General features: G+C 36.4%; 1 long non-coding RNA gene across 1 annotated transcript; it reads right to left on the minus strand.

Moving 5' to 3' along the window:
- Positions 1-19,546: 19,546 nt before the first annotated feature.
- On the minus strand, positions 19,547-23,082 carry LOC144369566 (uncharacterized). Its single transcript, XR_013429351.1, has 2 exons — positions 22,845-23,082; positions 19,547-19,729 (listed from the first exon to the last, which is right to left on the minus strand). It is a non-coding gene; the product is annotated as an uncharacterized LOC144369566 (long non-coding RNA).
- Positions 23,083-24,231: the final 1,149 nt, after the last annotated feature.

The following is a 24,231-nucleotide window of genomic DNA, read 5'->3' on the forward strand; positions in this document are numbered from 1 at the left end:
AAGAGTATAGGCACTTCTATATAGAAAAATCCAAATTTGAAAAGTATGTCAAAACCTAGAATGAAAGAGAGCAACTTAGTCTCCTTAATTTGTCTATACTGCATAACTTTGAGACAGGTTCATGAGATCAGTAGCATGCAAAAGTAACTAGATAATATAATTTGTGGAATTAATGTTAGGAAAGTTTATCTTTCACCCACCTTTGCATTTTACATCTGGAAGCAAACTATCAAGCTTTGTTCCCCTACTGTTCTCCTATATGTAATCTGGTCTATTAAACTTTTAGTTAAGTGTTTTTGAAGTTTTTTAATTCAGATAGTTATATTGTGACAAAACTGCTTCTACGTGGAAACATGAACAAGTTTCACAATTTTGAAAGTTTATAACTTAAAACTTAAGTGTCCAGTGTTGCTATAAACTACACTCTGAGAACATTCTAATTCCTGATATATTAACTGCTTTTTATTTTAATCTTTGATATTATCCTTACATGTACATAGAGACAAAATGTTCTATATAGTTTTTCCTCTCTACATTGTAATACTTGTGATGAAGGGAAACATAATCATGGGGATGAAGGGAAGTATAACATGCAAAGTGGTTAAAAATATTCTCGTGGTCAGTGTTGGGGCCTGTAAATGACAGAATAAATGGGAAGGAGTCTCTTGAAGCCCTGGTAACAAATTCATGATCCAACTTTCTTGGCAGCAGTTTTAATATATCTTGATCACCAACCCAGCTATCTTATTCTGCACCAGTGGTTGTTGCTTTGAATTGTCTCAGTGCCAAATGCTTAATTTACCTAGGTAATAAGTAGAATATGCAGGAAAATTCTTGAAAAAATCTTCAAGGAATATTCTTGAAGTCCTTAAACTAGTTCACTAAATATGAATCTTTCTAGTCTTAGTAAGATTTTCTAGTTGCATATATTTAAGGAAACCGACACAATAAAATGGCTTTGGTAGTAAGCTAAAATAATGTATACATCATCTGCTATATTTATCTTTAAAATACCAATATTTCTAAAGGCTTCCTCAAGAGTCTTCCAAGGAGAATCTTTCAAGAAGGCAGCATTGTTACCTGCCACACCATACATCTCTGATTTATGTCTCTCTTTCACCTACATTGCTTTAATTGCAAGTTTGAAGCCCCCTAGAAATAAGTACACTGCTTTAGAAAAATTACGAACCCATAATTACATGCACTACCTCTGTTCTGATTCTTTTCAGTGTTGTGCCCACTTACTTAGAATTTCCACCTACTCTTTTTTAAAAAATATTTTATTTAATTGTAGATGGACATAATGTTTTTATTTTGTTTATTCATTTTATATTGAGAATTGAACCTAGTGCCTAGCACGTGTAGGCAAGTACTCTACCACTGAGCCACAATCCCTCCACTTACTTTTATGACAACTTTTTAAATTATTCTTTTATTTCATGAAAATTTAAAAAATGATTTTATATATAGATAAAATTGAGGTTAATTTTGACATAAGCATAAAATATATTGTGCTCCAATTAAGTGACCAGTACTTTCACTTTATCTCCCCTGCTTCATCCCTGTGTTCTCTTTCTTCTGCTCTACTGATCTTACACATATTTGTAGTTTTTAAATTTTTTAAAATTATACATTATGAATACACATTAAGATGAAATTTACTGTGGTATGTTCATATACATACCTAGAAAAAAAATTATCAGATTCATTCCACTATTCTATACTGAGTGTTGTCCCCAACTGATTTGGGTTGGGTTAGTTTTAGGGTTAAGGTTATGGTTGCATTGTGTAACAGGAGCCCTTCAGTACAACCAGGTGATTTTCTTTATACTAAGACTTCATTTGAACAAGTCAAATATTATTCCAGCAATGATGAGCTATATTTTTAAGAGCTGAAAAAATATTTAACTATTTTTAATCCATTTAAAGATATTTCTATAATATTTGAAAAATTTTATTCAGAGGTAATATTGTAACAATGAAATATCTGCTTGAAAAAGAACAAATTAAAGATAACATCTTGCTTTCATTGTCTGTCATTGTTGTTTGAATACCCATTTTAATGCACGTTGGTTTAGAGATTCCATGCTATTTCCATTTTTTTTTTTTGTAAAAGGGATTGAACCCAGGGGCACTCAATTATTGAGCCACATACCCAGGCCTATTTTGTATTTTATTTAGAAATAAAATACAAAACTCAAGAGTCTCACTGAGTTGCTTAGAGGCTCACCATTTCTGAGGCTGGCTTTGAACTCAAGACCCTTCTGTCTCTACTTCTTAAGCCACTGCAATTATAGGAATGTGTCATCACACCCTGCTTCCATGGTGTTTTGATGATCTTCTTAGCACACAGTAAAATCGTGCATACCTGTGGAAATGTGGCCTCAGTCTTATTTTTTTATTTGCCATTTGACCTAAAAAAACTACAGGAGAACAAATCTAAGCTTTAAAAAAACAACACTGAAATTAAATAGTGTGACAGAAATAATTGTATTATATAAATTATAATGTAATTTAATAGCTGATATATATCTATCTCTCTCTCTCTCTCTCTCTATATATATATATATATATACATATATATATATATATTTCAGTTACTTAGCTTACATGAATACCTTTCTGAAAAAATGAGAGAATCAGATCTGAAGTGCTTGAGTCATGAAATTGGATGACCATGAACAAAAAGAGCATGAAATTTAGTTGTTATGCATGATGCAAGTATAAGTTCTTCTTATTAGTTCTTACCAGAAAAAAATGAGATAATTTACCATTTACAAAAGAATGATACATTGTGTGTGAATGTAGACACAATGTAAAGGGAGATTTTGGAGGGCAACTCTTTTTCCATAGTATTTCTGGGAGAAAGTGATTTTTTTTTACTTATTCATAAGCTAGTTTATTTAAAAATTAATCTAATACTTCTACATTTCCTTGTGGAACATTAATTTTCTATTTTCTATATCATGCTAGCCTTATTGTGAGAGTTTAAATAACATTCTTCTATCAAGATACAAAGATATGTCTCCTTAATCACTGCAGAATGCCACAAAAGAGGAAAGGAGAAAAATACTAGAGAGGAAGAGTGATAAATTATTTTATGTTTGTCTGTGAATATTTCATAATCAATTCCACTATTATGTATAATTAAATGCACCAGTAAAAATTTTGTTTAAAATAATTTCCTTGAAAAATAGAACAGAATAAGAGAAAGACAGGAATGGGAATTCTGTCAGTCAAAATCATTTTTTTTCACATCAAAATTGTAAAGGAATTGGATGTCACCTTATTGTTATCACAACGACATACTTACCATGTTTAGTAATCTATTTTAGACTCTTTGGAGGGAATTAGTAAGAAAACAGCTTTTATACAAAGAACACTCTACATGGTGATATTTATATTAAGAGTTGGAAGTATTTTCACACATTTCTCATAAAGTACACATCTAAAATTGGCCAAATGCTTAAAAAATGCTGGTCATTAACTTCTGAGAAGAAATCAATTACAATTAAAGAGCTATGTATTTTTTTCCAAGTCTGAAAATCAAAATCAAATATCTTAAATTTGAAACTGCCTTTTTTTGCTCCTTTTCCACTATGAAACTGTCAGACTATAGGCTGAATTTTTTTGTGAAAAAAAAAAATGGCATAACCCATTTTCTGTTGTTTCTGGCCAAAATGTATGACTGTTACTGACCTAGTAACAGTTATGCATTTAAAATACCCTGTCCTGACTTCATTGTTAGTTTACATGTTGCCCTCAAGAAAAGTATGAAATTTCTTAGCCAAAAATTAAAATGCTCAAATCACTTGGATTTTTGTCAGGTTATTAAGCCTGTCTCCTCTCACTTTCTTACTGTCACTTTACTCTAGACTCTAGTGACACTGTTCCACTGTGATTCCATAAGTGTTATTTCTCATCTTGGTGTCTCCATGCACCTCTTACCTCTCTGTCACAATTTCTCCTTTTCCTTCAGATGTTAAGTGACATATAACTTTCACTAAAGGAACTAAAACACTGACACAAATTTGGGACAGAAGTCCCTTCTAAGTGTTCCAGTATTATCCCTGTCATAATGCCAATGACTCTGTATGAAATTTGCCTGCTTGCCTGCTTTTCAAGCTATGGTATATGACTGGTAAGGGGTGTCCATTATCATTTCCATGTTGTCATTCCAGTGCTTGCCAGAATACCCTAGAATATGGTTGTCAAATTTATGCATAAAGGGTGGAAAACCCAAAGCTCTAATACTTTGTCATAATGATAACTGTGTATGAAAATATGGGTATATTGCTTTTCAATTTTATATTGTGGACCTACATATCTATTTTTTCATTCTTATAAACAATGAAAAGTTCTCAATATCTTCACTGATTCATACTTAGAAAATCTTCGAGGCAAAAATATAATTCTTTTTCTCTTCACTTGCTGCAGAATTTGAATCCTGACCATGGGAGATTCTGCCTTAAAATTTACTAATAAGCCAAGAAAAGATGTGCTTTTGGAAACATCATAAGGATATACAAAATTTTAAGAAAAAATACATGAAAGCTAATATTGTGTTTTTAGACTGTTGACATAATATTTAAATTGTTTATAAAATGTATGATATAAAAATTTATTGAAATGGATGTGTGTATCGTATATATGATAAAATATTCAAAATATGAAAATTATTTACATCTATAAGAAAATTTGAAATGCAATTGCAAACCCAGTTTTTACTAAGACATGCTTTCAAACTATCTAAATGCTAGCATTTACACTCAATTCAACAACCAAATTGTCAACACTAATTTGATAGATATAAATATCACATTAATGATGGATTATTTGTATTATAAAAATATATCACGGAATATGGATCCAGAGAATTAGGCAACATTATTTTGGTATACTGGTTACTATTATATTCACTAGTGGATAAATGTATTAAAATTATTATACTGCCATCAAACATACAATCCTTAATATTTTATAATTTTAATTTGAGGCACTGACTTAAGAATTTTTCCTAATAAGAAAAAATATTTGCTTAATTTTTTTTATTTCTCTTTGTTTACACAATTTTGGGAAATAATAGTAAATGTACAGGTTCTAATATAAAGTAATTTTGCCTGCTGAAGCATTTTAAATTAAATTGCTAACATATACTATCATTCATGATATTTTTAGTATTTTCTACAAGTCAGAACATGCTAGATAAAGACAATACAGTCTTCATTCATGATGAATGAATTTTTCAAATATTAACAAGTAACAGTATACTTGTTAATAATATCAGTTTCATTATAAAGGTTATTTTGTTATCTAGCATGTTCTGACTTGTAGGAAATAATAAAAATATCACAAAATATGGCATATATTAGTAATTTACTTTAAAATGCTTCAGTGGACAAAAGTAATTTATAGTAGAACCTACAACTTCACAAATATTTTCCACGATTTTATAAAGAGAAAAAAAAAACATTAAGCAAATGCTGTTTCTCAAATCAATACTCATACATTTTATCATAATGCCTTCAACCACTTAATCCTCAGATTATTTTCATGTTTTTCTAGTAGCCTGATATTGTCCTTTATAAAAATATTTCTTTCAGAGCCATAAAATTATCTTAATTGTTGTATTTTATAGATGCCTTCAGATTTAAATATTCCTTAGTCTTTTCCTAACTTTCATGACCTTGAAACTTTTCAGGGAGAAAGCTCATAAAATGTGCTTAAGATAGATTTCTGGTTTTTTTTATGATTGGAACTAGATTACATGTTTTTTCGCAAGAGTATCACAGAATCAATTCTGTGATTTTCTCTTTGAATCACATCATGTGACCTATAATATCATCATTACTGCTGATGTTAATCTTAGTAATTAAGGTGGTATTGCAGGATTTTACTTTGTAATTATTTTTTGTGGGGAGATAGTTTGAGACTATAAATGCCTTTGTTAATTATTCACCATAAAATTTGTTCATTTATTAAACCTATACAAATTCGTGGTTTATTTTAATGAGTATGCTGTTAATTATTAATATTTTAAAAATTTATTTTTCTTTCAGAAATGTTCTATTTTGACAATTTCAGATTTATAGAAGATTTAAAACAGTAGTGAAAAGAATTTCTAAGAAACATTACCCAAATGTTATTATTTTGTTAACTGGTTTTATCTCTTCTTTTCCATTTCTAGATAAGTATAGGTACATAAGAGTTTTTATCTGTGAGCCATTTGCAAGATGCACACAATGTCTTTTTATTCCTAAATATTCACATTTTCTAAAAATGAGAAGTTATCTTCTATAAATATGGTGCAATGATCAAAATAGGGAAACTATCTTATGAATATTCACTCTACAAATCTTATTCAAAATTTGACGTTATTTTAACAATTGTCTAAGAAAAAAATAAATTTAGTTTGGGAAAATTTGAATATCAATTATTCATTGTGTCCAGTGGTCTTTTTCTTTTATTTTTTTTTTAAATCTGGGACGGTTCCTGAGTATCTATGGGCTATTCAAGACACCTCTTAATTTTTGAATGGTTTATGTCAGTAGTCATTCTGTAGATTTTCCTTCAAATTAGAATCATGATGTTTTCTCATGAGTAGATTCAGGTTATGCCATTAGAAGAAGACCATCATGTATGCAATTCCTAGTTCTTACACTAGAGAATATTCTGGAAGCACTGAAAGACATGGTCAAAAATTATGATCAGCCTCTAGTAATTTTGGACATATTGTCTAGGATCTAGAGTCAACCTCTACTTAAATGTAAGCAAATATATGGGGCCTCAATAACACAGGCACAAGACACTATGGAGATATACAGTGTCAGTTGGTTCCATCTCTGGTTATTGTTTACTAATTATTTGGTTAAGTAGTATCTGCCAGGTTGGTCCATGGTAAACATTGTATTTATTTACACTTTATAGTTCATAAATATTTTGTGTGGAGATACTTTGGGAGTTTATAAATATATCCTTTGTCCCTAAAATTTCACCTACTAGAATTAATATTTCATTGATGATTCCTCCTTGTGTCAAATTATTACTATTGGGATAGCCAAATGATGATTTTTTTCATTGATTCTACATAACCAAAAATAGAAAAACCAACCAAAAGAGGGCAATAAGAAAAAGCTTATCATTTTGGTACTCTCTCACCCCAGACAGATGTAGACAGCAACTGCAATTTCAAGCTGATTACACATCTTTTTGATGTGTCCAATTCATCCTGGAGTACATTTGACTTTCTTGCAAAACAAAATGTTTCAAGCACATCATTTATTTTCTTGTTCCAGAGCTAGAATTAGCTGGAAGCTCTGTTTTCTGTTAGAGGAGGAATATCTGACCAGTACTTGTAGTGGTTTTCATTATTACCTTTGGGGTTTTCATGTTAAAGACATGTATTATATCTATAATATAAAAATGTGTATTTTTTTTCTTTTTAATACATTTTTAGTTGTCAATGACCCTTTATTTTCTTTATTGATGCACGGTGCTGTGAATAAAGCCCAGTGCCTCACTCATGCTAGGTAAGCCCTCTACCACTGAGGCACAACCCCAGACCAAAATGTGTGTATTTTATATAAAAAACACATGAAGAAGGATCTTTTGCATATATTCTGATTTTGTCGGTATATATTCATTTATAAAAAGATTTATACTGATAAATTACATATAGACATGTAAAGAATATTTATTACAAATTTTTTTAGAAATTGTCTAAGTACTCTTTAAGCCTTCAGTTTTTATATCTGTAAAATAATGTAGTATGTAATCATTTTTGAAAATAAGGTGAGATTAATAGAATATGTATTATTTCAAATACAAAGCACATTTAAAGCTCTAGTTTGTTAACACATCTTAAGTTCATTTTGTTCTAATACTTCTAACAACTTGCCAAGTTGCAGAAAGAAGCTGCCTGCCACACTGGCACTCTACCTGGTTACAAAAATTTATTCATAAATAAATTTTAATTTTCATTACCAGTTGATTATTACTCAAAATATTTGACTCTCAAATTAACCCGAATGCTGCTGGTGAATTGCACATAGGGTTTCCTGTTCCACAAACCTGCCAATATATTTGGTGATATTAAAATTATATCAGGGAAATATTTCTTCAGAGGGCCACATCATGAAAACTTTAGGCTTTGTGAAGCAAATTTTTTCTGTGATAATAGCCTCAAATCTGCAATATATAATAACTGAATGCCTGATGGCATTCCAATAAAACAATATTTTCAGGGTAAGGAGGTGAGGCTCAGTGGTAGAGGACTTGCATAGCAAACACAAAGCCTGAGGACAAATCTCACCATGGCAAAAGAAAACAACAATAGAAACACTTCATTTGCCACATTTTATTTGCATAACCACTGCCCCACTCCCTGCTCCATCACCATCTTCACCATCTAGGTGCTTGACAGGGAAGTGTTCTCTGGGAAGATCATGCTTCTGGTGATGAGATACTGTTCCAGAAGGGGCTAAAGAGTGATGAACCAGGGAGAGGAGGGGTTCACCCAGCTGAATCTAATCCTCAACCTCAGCCTGGCACTCATACCCATCTCATCAAGAATTCTGATGATCAAGAATTCAAGGCCTAGGAGGGGTCTGAGGTCTGTCTGCACACTTGTCAGGCAAGGGAGTCTGGGTTCTTACTGAAGAGCATTTGCTCATTTCAAACTTACTATTCAGCCTCCTGGGAGCTACAAATGGCCTTTATCAAACAGTCCAGGTGTGTACTTGCTCACCTCAGTCTCCAAATACAACTTTTTATTTGCTCAGAGTGGCTGTTGTCCACAATTATTATTTACTTAGTATTCCATGCAGACCAGACCAGGAGTTGCACTTTCCAGGCCAGAAAAAAAGGTGGTGAGATGTTTTTGACATCTTTCAGCATTGCCATTCTCCCAAAAAGTGAGGAGGTGGAGGCTGGCTCCTCCAACTGGACAAATGGGCAAACACAGTGCTATTTCTGCAAGAAGTCTTGTACCTGAAGACCTGACTGGAAGCTGCAAGAAGCACAAAATATAACCAGAACTTGTTACAGGACTCTGGACACAGGTGTTTTGCTATGTTCAGAGAATCTCAGAACCTGTTTAGACTTACCTATACATCTGGAAGTTAGTGTCTACTCTCTCTCCTTATTTCTCTCATTTCTGCTGCTACAATTCATGACAGCAAGGAAGATAAACAGTTTTTCCTTATCTGCTTCTTCCATTACTTTCTACTGCTTTTCCCCTTCATTTTCTCTATGGGAACCTGTGTTTAACAAGGTTAGTCCACATTATGTCTCCATAGGGGACCAAACAGCTTCAACATTTGGAACAATTTTTGCCATCAAGAATAGGAATGAACGAGGAGCTAAATTGGTGCTGACAGTGTATCCTGAGATATCTTTTCCACATTTGGGCCTTGGGCTCACCTAATGGAGAAACCACACTTGAGATAAGAAAACATGGGCTCTCTGTGCTTCTGCTTTCTGTTTTCCCTGTTTCTTTAGCTAAGTCACTTCTACCTCTGGACCTAAGGTCATCAGGTATGAAGCAAGGGTGTTGGATTGTGCATTCATTGTCTGGGCTGTCATAAACAAAGGACTACAAACTGGGTAGCTTACACAAAGAAAATTTATTTTCTCACTGTTCTGGAAGCCAGAAGTCCAAGACCTATGGGTCAGAAGTGTTGGTTTCTCCTGAGGCCTCTCACCCTTCTTATAGGTACTCTAAGCATCTTCCCTGTGTTAACATAGTTTTCTCTTGCAGTGCACCTATGTACTAATCTTTTGTTTTATTTTTAAACTTTATTTTTTTATTTATTCATTTACTATTTATTTATTTATTTATGTGTTGCTGAGGATTGAACCCAGGGTCTTGCAAGTGTGAAACAAGTGCTCTACCACTGAGCCATAACACCAGCCCCCTAATCTTTTCTTATACTGATAACTTGTATTGGGCAAATCCTGATGACCTAATTTTAAATAAATTATCTCTTTAAAGACCCTGTCTCCAAATCATGAGATATTTGGGTCATGACTTCAACATCTGAATGTTAAAGGCATGGAATTCAGTCAATAACAGATCAAATAAGCATTGTCCAAAGCATGGGCTGCTGCTACTGGTGAAGATGACTTCATGTCAAAAGAGAAATCAAACTTAGAGAACTATCCATTTTTCTGAGTACTTGAAGAAGGAAGTGTTCAGCTTGATAGTAATGTGTCTTTAACATCTTTTTGACACTTAGTGGTACAAATGGAAAGCAGGCCGCAGGCACAGACCCTTAGGTGGTAACCATAAATATATGGGTTACCTATTGCTGTGTAACAAATCACCCTCAAACTCTAAGTACTAAAAAATGCACCTTTGATATACCAAAGTTTGTAGGTTCAGGAACTCAATAATGACTTAGGTGGGTGTTTCTGATTCATGCTCTCTCCTAAGGTTGCTGTCATCTGAAGGCTTCACTTGTACTTGTTCATTCACCTCTAAGGTGGCTCCCGGTTGTGCTGGCAGTTGGCAGGAGCCCTCAGTTCTTTATCTTCCAGGCCTCTGCCCAGCCTGCCTGAGCATCTTCACAGTGTGGTGGCTGACTTCCTTCAGAATGAGCAATAGGAAAAACCAGAGAGCAACATGGTAGCAGCATATCTTATATTTAGCCTTGGAAGCCACAATCATAGAACCCTATTAGGTCTCTGTGGAATGAGTAAGATACAGCTGAGCTTTATTCACTGTAGAAAGAGCTCCACAAAGGCATAATTATCAGGGATCACTGGGAGCATCTCAAGACTGGTACACTAGAAGTTTATACGTTTAATCTTCTGCATTATTTTGAGTGGCATGCTGTCTGTGTTATTGTATAACCTGTTTTCTTTACTCAATAATATGTTTTTGAGATATACATTGGTATAGATCTGATTCCTTTATTAATTTGTGAGTATTTGCCATTTTTCTTTATCCTTTGCCCTATTAATGGTCATTTAGATCGTCTCCAACTTTTGTTCTTATAACAGTGAAAATCTTTGTACCTGCCCTACGATAAATAATGAGAAAAGAAATTGCTGGGTTGTAGAATGTGTGTATCTAATTATGAATTGCCCCTTAGAATAGTCACATGAATTTCACAGCTATTCACAGAGTAGGAATGTTTCCATTTCTCTTTGATATAACCAACTCTCCCGTCAGCCAGGCATTTTAAATTTTGCCAATCTGAAACATAAAAAAAATATATTTTTATTATTTTTATTTTTGGTTAAAAAACACATCAAATTTCCCAATGTAGCCATCTTTAAAGTGACCAGTTCAGTAGTGTTAACTATATTCACATTGTAGTGGAACAGATCTCTAGTACTTCTTCCTTTTGCAAAACTGAAACCCACATTCATTCAATAGCTCTCCATTTGCCTTCTTCAGCCCCTGGATGCTACAATTGTTTTTGTTGTAGAAATTTGCCTACTTAAGATACATAAAGATGTGTACATAGTACATATTTGTATTTTTCGCATCTGGCTTTATCTCAGCATAGTGAACTCTATGTACATCTAAATTGTGGTATGTGACAGGATTTCCTCCTTTCCAAGTTTGCATAATATTTCATTGTATGCATATACCATATTTTTTTTCCTTATTTGTCTATAGATGGAATTTTATGTTGTTTCCATACCTCGGCTATTTTAGAAAATGTTGCTATATACACAGGTGTATAATTTTTTTTTCAGTTCTTCCAAACATATATCCCAAAAATAGCATTGATGGGCAACATGGCAGTTCTGTTATTAATTCCTTGATGAACCTTTATGCTGTTTTCAAGCGCACTCACCTTTCTACATTACTACCCAGGGAACAAATCTTCTAATTTCTCCACATTCTCAACAACACTTGTCATTGTTGTGCTAACAGTACCACTCAACAGTTTGATTTTACACCTTACCAAGCACCAGTGGGTTTAGGCATCTATACACAATTTCTCTTGAACAATGGGAAATTATACTTCTGGGAAGTTAAATCCCTTGCCTCATAGTACAGGGCTAATCAGTGATAGAGCTAAAGTAGAAGTCAGAATCATGGCCCACAAAGCTATATGCATCAATATGTCACCCTGCCCTCAAATTTGCAGTGATTCTTTAAGAAAAGAAAGTAGGGAAGAAAGAGCTGCTCCATGCTTCTGAATTTCTGCCTTTTGAACTCCACATGAGTAGAGAATCTGCCAAGCATTGTTGTTTTTTGACATGCAGGCTAAGTGGCTTTTGCCTCCACCTGGAAGGAAGCGGCGTCCATGCTAATAAACCAGATGGGAAATGTGTGACCAGAAGATTAGCTCTATTGTATGGGGCTGGATGCTTTCCACCAGAATTGTTTATGGGATACATTGTTTTTGCAAAGTTATTTGCTCCAGTAAATCTCCAAGCTCTTCAGGCTCCCTTGCCATGTAGAGAGTAAGATTTATGGGTAACAAGAGGTGTGGGCAGGAAAGGTTTATGAAAGAACAGATCCTCTGGGAGATTTCAGGAGTTCCCTCAAAAAGCAAGATTGTGGCCCTATTTTGTTCTATTTTTGAAACTGGATGTGCCAACAGGGTGTTGAACTTTTTTTTACTCTTGGTTGTGGGTGTCGATATTGTTGTGTTACTGTCTCTATTCCACATGAGCTCACTTCTGCACATTTCCATGTTTGTTGCTGAGGTTTTGAGACATTACCTTGGTTTTGTTTTCCCTGGTATTCCTGCAAGAAATATCATAGCCCTAACAGCATATACGTGTACCCATTTGTTCTGAATCTACTAGCAGATGGTTCCTGTAGTGCCCCCCAAAAACAATCTCCATTCAGAAGCACTGCTCCTGGTGTGGTCTCAGTGTTTTAGTTCTGTGACAGAGAATGCATTGTGTCTGACATGTGGCAGGGTTGTCAGCTGCTAACATGTGCTGTCTCTTTATTGTTCTCTCTTTCTATACACCTACCCAGTCAGATAGACAGACTGTCCCATCACTGGGATTTTCATACTGTTCTCAAACCTCAAGAATTAGGCTGTCTGATAGAGAAGGATGCAGAAAGCTGGAAGAAATATCAGGCTTCTTACCTCCTCTGAGCCTCAGTGTTCTTACCTGTACAATGGCATGAGAATGTCACCCTGGAACCTGATATTCAGGTAGTCAAGCATATTGATAGCTAAAGCACTTAGAACAATGCCTGGTACCTGAAAAACACTTAATAAAATGTTCTTGTTATTTCATTGGTCTAGACCCTGTGCTAGGGATGCAGGAAAATTAAATAAGATGTAACCTTGTCTCTAAGAACTCAAGGTCAAGTGAAAACCACAATGAACCATCTAGTATATAAGGGAAGGGTAGAGAAGAGTGCAAAGTGGGCACTTATACCTGACGAGGGTATCAGGGAGTTCTAAGAATTTGAAGTCAAGTGAAAACCACAATGAACCATCTAGTATATGGGGGAAGGGTAGAGAAGAGTGCAAAGTGGGCACTTATATCTGATGAGGGTATCAGGGGAGTCCTCTCGCAGAAGGTGTTATTCAAACTGAGGTTGAAAAATGACTGCCTTTGCTACTTAGGTAATCCCACCAAAAGCACATCAGAGCCTCGCTGGACATCATTGATGTCTATGACTTCCATAATTATTCATTTATTCATTCAATCAGTTTACTAAGTATCCATGAACACCTCCTGGTGATATGGTACAACTTGAGCATTAAAATGAAGCTTGTCAATCCTTTTGCAGTCACTGAGTCCCCTCCCTGGTCCCAGCTGGCTCCAGGCACAACTTTGACAGTGTCCATAGGAAGCCAAAAGGATGGAAGTGAAAATGAAAATAGAGGTTCACTGTCTAGCCTGTGACTTTGCCAAGCTGCTCCATGGCTCTGCCCCTCATCAGTCCTGTTAACACTGGGAGGTGACCTTGGTTCCCATTGGAAAAATGAAAATACTGAGGCCCAGAGACAGTTGTGTATTTCCATGGTGCCTTCCACTTTGTTTGTCTGGGAGACCTGGAGGAAGGCAGTATCTGCCACGGCAGGACCCATCAAAAGCACGCTCTCCCCACAGCTTGAGTGTGTGGAACTAAGCTACTTCTGGAGGTCTGTGACTCCCCCAGTATTCATCCCAGACTAAACCCTCTGTTGAGAGCAACTAGAACTTGAATGAAAATGGTTACTCCGTGACCCATATTCCTTTGGTTTAAGAGGTCTTTTCACCAAAAGACTCCATTGTTTCAGAATTCCTTCCTTTTTTCTAGTTTCACCAAGATGGTGTGGGCCTGTGGAAGAGAATCCAATGCCTCAAGCTACTGCTCTGTAAGCCTTTGCCAGTCTCTGGGACAGTGACCTCCTTGCCCTCTGTCACTGGTTCAGCAGGCTACAGTTGCAGGTCCTACAGCTGCTGGACTTCTAGACAGTGATGGTCCACCCAGTCCACTCCTGGCACCTCCAAGTTGACCAGCCCTACCTTTCTGGTGCTAATTTTCTGCTAGAAAACTTGTTGCTTCACCCATTTTCTCTTGGTCATCTCTGGTCACCTTGTAACTTGCAGTCTCAGAGCCACTTCACCCCTCCCACAGCAACTCCTGTTAGTCTCACTTCCACAATCAGTTTCTTTCTGTGTCCCTCTTCAGACACATGGAAATTTCTAGAAAATTTTGGATGCAAACTGCAAACTCTCATTCTGCCTAATCACACTGTATGCTGATTATATTTTGACATTGTCCCTAGTCAGAATTTCACATAGGAAATGATGCCAAATCTTCTCTGCTTCTGACTTTTCCATGCCCTCTATCTGCAATCTTCTGCTAGGAGTTCTGCCTAGATGAACATCTAAAATCTGACCACTTCCCCACCTGTCTCTTCTTCTTCTTCCATACTCCAGGCTCCACTGGGCTGGAGAGGGGCTAGCCTTTGAAGCTGCCAGAGAGGTGACCCCAGGGAAGATGTCAGATGATCAGAGAACATACCATGGCAGGTATCAGAAAATTTTACCAGTTACCCTGCCCATTGATGTTCTTGAGAGGACTAAATGCCATTGTGCATATATATGCTATCTGTTCAAATAAGAATAGACCAGAAGAACAGATGGCTTGGATTCACATCCGATCTTCACCAGCAGGAAGCTGTATGACATATGACATTTCATTTAATCTCTAAACCTCAGTATGCTTGGCTGTAAAATAAGAATAACATTAACCCTCACCTCACTGACTCCTGGGGTGAAATAAAATGTCTAAGTCCCACTCACACATGTGTTTGGATGCTAGTGACAAAGTTTGAGTGCCAGTTTTGGAGGGATTTTTGTTATTTGGTGCCACCTTGAATAAAAGTGAGTTTTTGTTCTAGTAAGGAAGAAGGAAATAGATGCTGGTTAGGTTTCTAGCAAGTGTCCCTGACCACAGTTGGTAAAGTGGTCTCAGCAGAGTGCCTAGTACAGAGTAAGTACTGGAACTATTAGTTAGTGGCAGTAATACTGATCATGAACTAAGCCAAATGGGATCTAAAATTTTGAATTAGTGTCTACTTGGTGGCAAGGCTATTATGAAAGAAAGTCAGCGGAGTCTGTGGGAATCTCTGTGGGAATCCCCTTATTGTTTCTCTGCCAGATCCTTGTCTACATCACACAGAGTAGGTGCTTAATATTCTGTTGAGTTAAGAATAAGTATATTTCTTAGGTTCAGATGGGTTTCAGCCTTCCCCACTACATTTTTGAATCTCTGTCCCTATAACCTTCACTTGACATCCAAGTGATTTTTGTCAGGCAATTATTGGCTAAATTCTACCCATCCCATTGTGTGCAAAAGCAAAGCAGCTTATTAAATTTCATTTCCAGCACTTCCTGGCCTGGGCTATATGGACCCTGTTCTTCTATTTGCAATGCTTGTCTCTTCTCAACCTCCAGCAAGTGCTGATCCAGCAGCTAAAAGTAAGAGGTGTGAATTTCTTCTCACTGTGTGGTCATGTTTCTTAATCAATAGCCTGACTTGTCAGCACCAAGTAAAACAACTTTGATTTGAAGAGAAAGAGAGAGCCAAAGGACATGGGGCTTAAAAAGCAAGCAGAGAAAGAACCCTTTCTCCATACATTAATTAGTTCATTAAGTCAACAAATACTAGCAATTCTTTGAGCAATGACAGGGTGCCACGTGCTGCACTAAGTGCTATATGCAGATTTGTTCATTCAGTCCTCAAAATATTTCAAGGTGCTGTGATGATTCTTATTTTATACATGAGATGAATTAGAGAACATGTAGGTAAGTAGCTGTGGAACTCTATCCTGAGTTAACTCTGTGCCCAGGGGCCAAAGATGTAGCAGTAAATAAGTAAGACAGGTCTTCCTCATCCTGCCTAGGGGTGGGATATGCACAAAAGCCAAAAAACTGGGGGCAAGAAATGGGAGAGGATGGTTAATGGGTACAGGCTTGCAGGACAGCAACAATCACATCTAATATTTCAGGACATGGTGGGGTAACTATGCTTGACCACATTCAATTGCATATTTCAAAATAGCCACTAGAGAGGACTTGTAATGCTTCCAGTAGAAAGAAATAATAAATGTTTGAGGTGATGGCTATACCAATTTCCCTGACCTAATCACCATGCATTGTATACATGTATCATAATGTCACACTAGACCCCATAAACATGGACAATTATGTGCCAATTAAAATTTATATACACATATTTATTAAATGCATACACACATATTAAAGCAAGCAACAAAATTCACAGTAATTTCAAATAGTATTTTAGTTAGGTATGCTTTTGGAGGCAAGTAGAAGATAACCTGATTATCATGGCTCACACCCTAGGCCTTTGATTTTCTCCCTGGAGTAGAAGATAGGAGGATGCTGGTACTGGATATGTGGCTCTGAAATTTGCATTCTCCCTGGGGTCCTGCAGTGTTCAAACACCTCCTCTCCTGTCCTCATTCCTGTACTTCAGCAGGAGGTAAAGAGGTGGAGACAGTGTCTATATCAGGTAGGGTAAGCAGATTTCTGCATCTCTCATGGGCCACCTCTGCCCAGCTGGCCACAAAAAAAGAAGAGCAGTTTCATTGGAAGTCATGTCCACTACCAACAGTGCCTGATACAGAAAGTACCATGGAAGAAATTTACAGGGGGTAATTGGTTAGAGGGATTCAGTGCAAAAGGTAGTCAGGGAAAGTGACATTTGAACCTCTGTGACCAGGAGCCAACCCTGAAAATACTTGGGACACTTTTCCACATAGAGAACATCACAATGCAAAGAACTTTGTTTGGAAATGATCATGGGGAAATCTCAGGAGACAGAGGCCCAGGGTAGTTGCAGCTCAAGACCAAAAGAGAGCAAAAAAAATTAAGGCCAAAAGGGAGAAAGGAGCTAGATGGTGCAGGTCCCACAAGGAGTTGAAAGTTATTTGGTTCTAAGTGTAGTGGGAAGGTGAAAGCTTTTCTTCAGAGGACTGACATGATCTGATTCATGTTTTAGAAACAATTACTTGGGCCAGAAGAGAGCTCTTTTGAGAGTGAGGAGGCTTGGGCTGGGGATGTGGCTCAAGCGGTAGCTCGCCTGGCATGCGTGCGGCCCGGGTTCGATCCTCAGCACCACATACCAACAAAGATGTTGTGTTCGCCGAGAACTGAAAAATAAATATTAAAAATTCTCTCTCTCTCTCTCTCTCTCTCTCTCTCTCTCTCTCTCTCTCTCTCTCTCTCTCCTCTCTCACTCTCTCTTTAAAAAGAAAAAAAAAGAGAGTGAGGAGGCTTAATAAGAAGATCTAATTCCAGGTTATGTTATAGTTTTTCACAGCTCCTTCCTCTTGGTTAATTATTTCTTCCTCTTACACACCCCCTGCCTGCTGCTTAATTCAGGGAATCTCTTGAAGAACTAGACTATTTCCTGCCTATTTGTCTCTCCAGGGCTTTGCACAGGGCAAGACATTTGGCCAGTGATTGATCAACATGGCTTGAACTGAACTGGACAGAAGCGAGTACTTTTCTCCAAGATCTGTGAGCTCCTGCATCAACTCACCCTCCACTCACATCTTTTGGCTAGGTCAATGGCTCTCAGCTGGGTAAGTTTGCCTCCAAGGTGATATTTGGTAATATCTGCATGCATATTTGGCTGTCATAACTAGAGAGAGAGTGGGGGAATGCTACTGGCCTCTAGTAGGTATTGGCCAGGAACACTGAAGAATATTCTACAATATGAAGGACACTCCATGAAACAGAATTCTGTGGCCTCAAGTGCTAATAGTGCTGAGGCTGAGAAAATGTGGCTGACTTACTTGCCTGCTTTTTTATTTCTCTAGTATTTTCCCTTAAATATTTTACTTTTAAAGCAGAGTTTTAAAAGACACCATAAATTACTCCCCAAAAGTAGAAACTCATGTCACTTTCTATAAATAGATGATAATTGGAAGATACATACTCAGAAAACTAAAATCTATGGCATTCTAGCTGGATATTGTGATGAGCTCAAGACTCCAAATGTGAAGCTTGCTTTCTCTTTGTTAAAAATAGGCTGTGATCAAGGTCCTAAGGATTAAGAAAGACTGAGGAACTATTCCAGGTTAAATGAAAAATATGTGTAATCTGATTCCTAATTGGTTGTGCATCAGAAAAAAATAAAATTATTGAAAATGACTTCATTGGGACAACCAGAAGATTTGACTATAGATTATATGTTGGATAATATCATGGTGTCCACATTACATTCCTGAATTTGGTAACCATATTGTGGTTATACAAAGGAATGTCCCTGGTCTTAGGAAATACTTGAAATATTTAGAACTAAATATTCTAACATTGGAATCTCAATGCTTTAAAATAGTGTGTGTGTGTAATATGCATGTGCATATACATATACCTATACACATATAAATACGTACAGAAAGAGAGGCATGCACACACAAGAGCTTACAAGGTAAATTTGTCAGAAATAATAGCTGTCAAATCTAGTGTATAAAAGATTATTTGCTGTTCTTGTAACTCTTTCATAGCCTTGAATATTTCTAAAATAAAAAAATTACACAAACAAACAGAAACTCTCTTGAATTTACTTCTCATGGCACAAATCTCAAAAAAAAATTTTGGAAAACTGGTAGAGCACTTGCTGAGCATGTGTGAGGTACTGAGTTCAATCCTAAGCACCACATAAAAATTAAATTTAAAAAAACAAGGTATTGTGTCCATCTACAACTAAAAAATACATAAAATTTATTTTAAAGTTTTTTAGGAGCTCAGGAGGCCTACAGATGTTAAATGGTTTTTAGTGAATTGAATGATTCATGTTTTATTCCCAAAATTATTATCAAAATTAAAATGTCTCCTAAATGGAAAAAAAATAGTATCTGCCCTGTCATTAAGTTTATGTAGATAAGACAGCCAAGTTATCTAAGAATCCAACCAGACTTGTTCTTTTTTTGGAGGGGTGGGACAGGGTGTGCTATGATTGTAACATCACATATCTGCAGAGCAGTCATTTTGCACATTTATGGAAGAATATGTTTGGTTGTATCCTGAGATTGTGATGCTCCTAGCATGTGTTGACTGATAAAAAAGAAACACTAGCAGTAAGAGAGAGGTGTTGCAGATGGACTATGCCCAAGAGACTTTATTATCAGAAAGACTGAAAGAAAATAGATCGGATGCTGATTTTCCTCACTGCAGTTCACTGTGTTCAATTCACCCAGAGGCCTCTGCTGGCTCATCAGCTGGCTGTTTCTCTTCAGTCTCATCAAAGTGCTGTTGTGAGACTCAGTTTCCCTACCTGTGAAATGGAGATAATACAGAGTAAGCTGACTTGGAGTAGGGTCATCCTGCCCTCTGAAGTCTCTAGCTATTACTGACATGAAACTCCACCCCCACCAGCATTCCAAGTGCCTGGGGGAAATTCCAATGCCTATGCAAAGATGTCATTGAATTCCTAAGACCTTACATTCTTATGATACCTAGGGCTCAATTTCCTTCTGTCTTGGCTGATGTCTTGTTGGTCCTCTGAGTCCTGTGACTTTGTATGTAAATCCATTGTCACAAGAAATCAGTCCTTTGCTGAGATTTCCAATACACACACATACACACAAAAAGAAGACATACAGGCTCAAAAATATACACACAGAGATGCACTCTTATGGATGGACTCAAATAAATAGAAATAAAGACAAACAAATGTACACACAGAGATATGGACTGCCTCACAGAACAAAAAAAAAACATAAAAATATAGACAAACATACTTATAGACACTGACATAGTTAGACATACACAAACATATACAAATTAATAGACATAGAGACCCATGGATACAGACACCAAGCTTGTATGTGCAGCAGACTTTACAAAGGTCTGGGGATATGGAAGGAGTTTTTAATGCAAACAACTTGTATAAGTTGTGAATGCTAGGAATCTTTTTTCAAAGCTCCCTGAACTTCTGTCCCTTTCCAACTTTTATATTCCCTGCCCTTCCCCAATATTCTCCTCCACTGTTTCCCTTATCAGAACAATTTGTTTCTTTTAAACTCCCTAATTTCAAAGTCTGCTCTGGACTTCTCTTTGCACCTCTCTCTTCTGATGATCTAGCTATGCTGAGAAACACCCTCTGATTTGGTCTCCTGCCCTCACATCAGGTTTTGCCAGGGAAAAAGAGCAGGAGAGAGATTTACTTGCCCACTGATGTGAACTATGTCACATGCCCTCACACACACCTAACCTAAAATGCTGGTGTGAAGCTCACTTCTCAATTCTATCATTATTAACCAAGGGTTTTGTATTGGTGTTGTTTAAAGTATTTTTCGCCCTCTACAAAATCACAGAATATTCCTGCAGTCCCTTCACCCCGTTTCCACTCATATTAACTCTTAAAAAGATTAACTAGGCTGGGCACAAGGGTGAATTCCTGTAATCCCAGAAACTCAAGGGGGTAAGGCAGGTGGATATCAAGCTTGAGGCTAGCCTCAGCAAGTAAGCAAGGCCCTAAGAAACTTAGCAAGACCTTGTCTCAAATAAATAAATAAATAAAATAAAAAGGGATAGGGTTTTCCCTCAGTGGCCAAGCAATACAATCCTCCTGGCTTCAATCCTCAATACAAATACATAAATAAATAATTATAGTACAACTATCAAAACAAAGACAAAATCCTGGTTATAAAACTATCAACTAATCTATAGACTTTATTTGAATTTCACCAATTTTCCTTTAAGGTCTTGTTTCTGACTGGGATCTTGTGTTGCATTTAGTCATAATGACTCCTTAGTCTCTTCAAGTCTATGGCAGTGCCTCAGTCTCTCTAGTCTTTTATGACCATGATCCTTTTAAAAGATGCTAGTCAGATGTTTTGCACAAGGTCTCTCCTCTTGGGTTTGGTGTTTACTTATGATTTGGTTGGGAGATGCCACAGAGGTGAAAGGTCCTTATGGGATTATTTGGTGGGAAGGGGGATACATCAACATGACTGGTTAGAGTGATATTAATTTCAATCTTGTGATGCTTCTTGGATTTCTTATTATAAACTTACTATTTCTGCCTTTGTGATTAATAAATATCTTGGGAAACATACCTTGTAAATATCTTATTTCTCTCTCAATTTTTACTTATTTAGGGGATGTGGCTCAGTGGTAGAATACTGGTGTGTCATGCATGAGGCCCTAGATTAAATTCCCATACTAGAGGAAAAAAATGTTTTTGCTCACTTACATTTTTGGCATCCATTCATAGATCTTACCCATAACACTTATTATTATGGTTTCCTAAAGGTTATTTTATTTTTATTTCACTTATCCTTTCTTTATTTATAAACTGTAATTATCTTTAAGGAAACAACTCTCTCTATTCTTTTCTTTCTTATTTTTTTCTATTCATATGGACTTATGGTTATCTATTTAATTCTATGACTTATAGTCCAATACTATAGTTAGTTTCTCAAAATGTTCCAACTTTGGCTATTGGAAACTCTTTCATATTGGTTTCTGTATCTTTTCAATAAGTCCCTATCAAATCAACCAATTTATGCTGCAATCATTACATATATGTTACAAGGAATCATCCTGATATATGTAATTATAATTTACCATTTAAAAAAAAATTAAGCCCCTATTCCTTATTAAGTATCTCTCTATTTTCTGACACCACAAGGTGTTCCAGGATTATTTTACATTTTTCCTGCTCCATTTCTGGGAGCAACAATTTCTTCAAGTCTGTATTATTGGAGAATAGTATTTAGAATCCAGATCTGGGTGGAGATCTGTCCTGCTCATTTCTATGGAACAAGAGTTCTAAGTCCTCTTAGTGTTCAGAATTTGGAACTATGTTATGTCTATAAATGCATGCATACACATACATCTCTTTTTATTTGTTTTCTTTTTCCTTTCATTAAAAAGCTTTAGTTTATAATGATACTACTAATTTCAATTCTTTACCACAGTGTTCATCCTAATGCCATCTTTTTTTTTTTTTTTTTTTTGTACTCAGATTGAACTCGGGGACATTCTACCACTGGGCTACCTCTCTAGCCTTTTTTATTTTATTTTGGGACAGGGTCTCATTAAATTGCTTAGATTGGTCTCAAACTTTCGATCCTGCTGCCTCAGCTTTCTGAGTAGTTGAAATCACAGGCCCGCACTACTGCACCCATCTAATGTCCTCTTTCCTTACTTGTAACTGTGGAATTCGTTCTTCCTTTTTTTTTTTTACTTTGAAAGGCTGTTGCTTACATATTGCTAAATTGTGAAAAATGTTCCTCGATCATGCCTCCCAAACTTTTTTTGCCCCTAGAAATGGCTGACACAAGAATACAAGATAAATTGCTATATATTGCTGTCAGAAGCTACACAAAAGAGAAGCCAGCTAATTTCATGGTCCTTCTTCATGCAAAAAGCACTAATCATACCCTTTATGCTTTATCAGTAGTGAGGTACAGGAGGGTCAGTCCAGGCTGTGGAATGTAAGCTCATTGTTCCAGCAAAATGAGTCAGATGAGATGGGAATAAACATTTATTTAAGCCATTGTGTGTCAACAAGGTTCTGAAACAAAACAAAACAAAACAAAAAAGCTTTTTCTCACTCCATCCCTCTGGGAAAAATTCCCAATCTGAGGCCTTCTCACTTTGGTCATTGACCTTCCTGGAGGCAAGTTGCCTCTTGGGCCACCTCTTTATCTCTTCATTGATTTCTGGTCTCTTCTCATACCAACAATGTTAACATACCTGCTGTTTTCTTTTCTTCCTACAAATGGGTCTCTCCTTTATTTTTCACATGCCCTCTGGGTGTTCATCTCAGTGTGGGGTCTCAGCAAACACCACTCAAAGCTTGGGTCTTCAGAATCTTTCCAATCAGAAAAGTCAATATTCCATTTTTTCTTTATTCTGTAGCTTAAGCTTTGTTTTCCCTCAAAGGTTTCCTGTTCTGATGACATTTGGGTAGTGAGGAAAGGATCTGTTTTCTTGTCATTTTATAATAGCCCAGACTCATTCAACAGGCAATCTCAACTGGAAATGCTCACCAAAACCCCAATTTTGCCTACTGTGCTTCAGATATGTGAAAGATGAGGAGGGAAGGGGGACAAGATTAGATCACTCTGAGGGCATTATTATTCCCAACTAAAATCCCCATTATTAGAGTTTCTTCTAGTAAGAAAAAAAATAAGCTTTGTGCAGGTATTATTCCTTTTAGAGTTATCAATGATTTCAGAAGCCCACAGGCCTGTTTGACTGCCATCCTGATCCTTCCATAGGGAGACATAGGGGCCATCTCCACAGTGGCCTGGGCTGACCATAAATGAATTGGAAACACCCATAGTGAGAAGAATGTCAGTGAAAGTGGGAGGCTAAAGAGAACCTATGTTTTCTTAGCCATATCCAGATAGTCTGAATGGAACTGTCTGGCAGCTACAGACTTCCCAAAAATGCACTGGAGAGATTCCTGGAGGTACCAGGGAGATAATTTATGATTGGGACACCCAAACATTACAAGACTGTGAAGAATACATTTTGAGGATTCTGAGGATACTATGCATTCTAGGAAGGAATGTTTAGCACAGTCACTTAGACATGGTTGGAAGTATGAGTGATAATATTAATGATGACATCTATGGGAGTATGCTGAGTAGAGATAATAGCAGTGTTGAAATAAGAAGATACTCATAACAACCAAGGTGGTTGGGATTTAGTTCATGTCTCCCTTATGAACCAGGCAAGGCACTCAAGTTTACATCTTAATAAATTCTCACAACCATGAGGCAGTTACTCCCATTAGTTCTACTTTACTTCTGACAACTG

Source organism: Ictidomys tridecemlineatus, chromosome 12, assembly GCF_052094955.1.
Source record: "Ictidomys tridecemlineatus isolate mIctTri1 chromosome 12, mIctTri1.hap1, whole genome shotgun sequence".
Lineage (NCBI taxonomy): Eukaryota > Metazoa > Chordata > Mammalia > Rodentia > Sciuridae > Ictidomys > Ictidomys tridecemlineatus.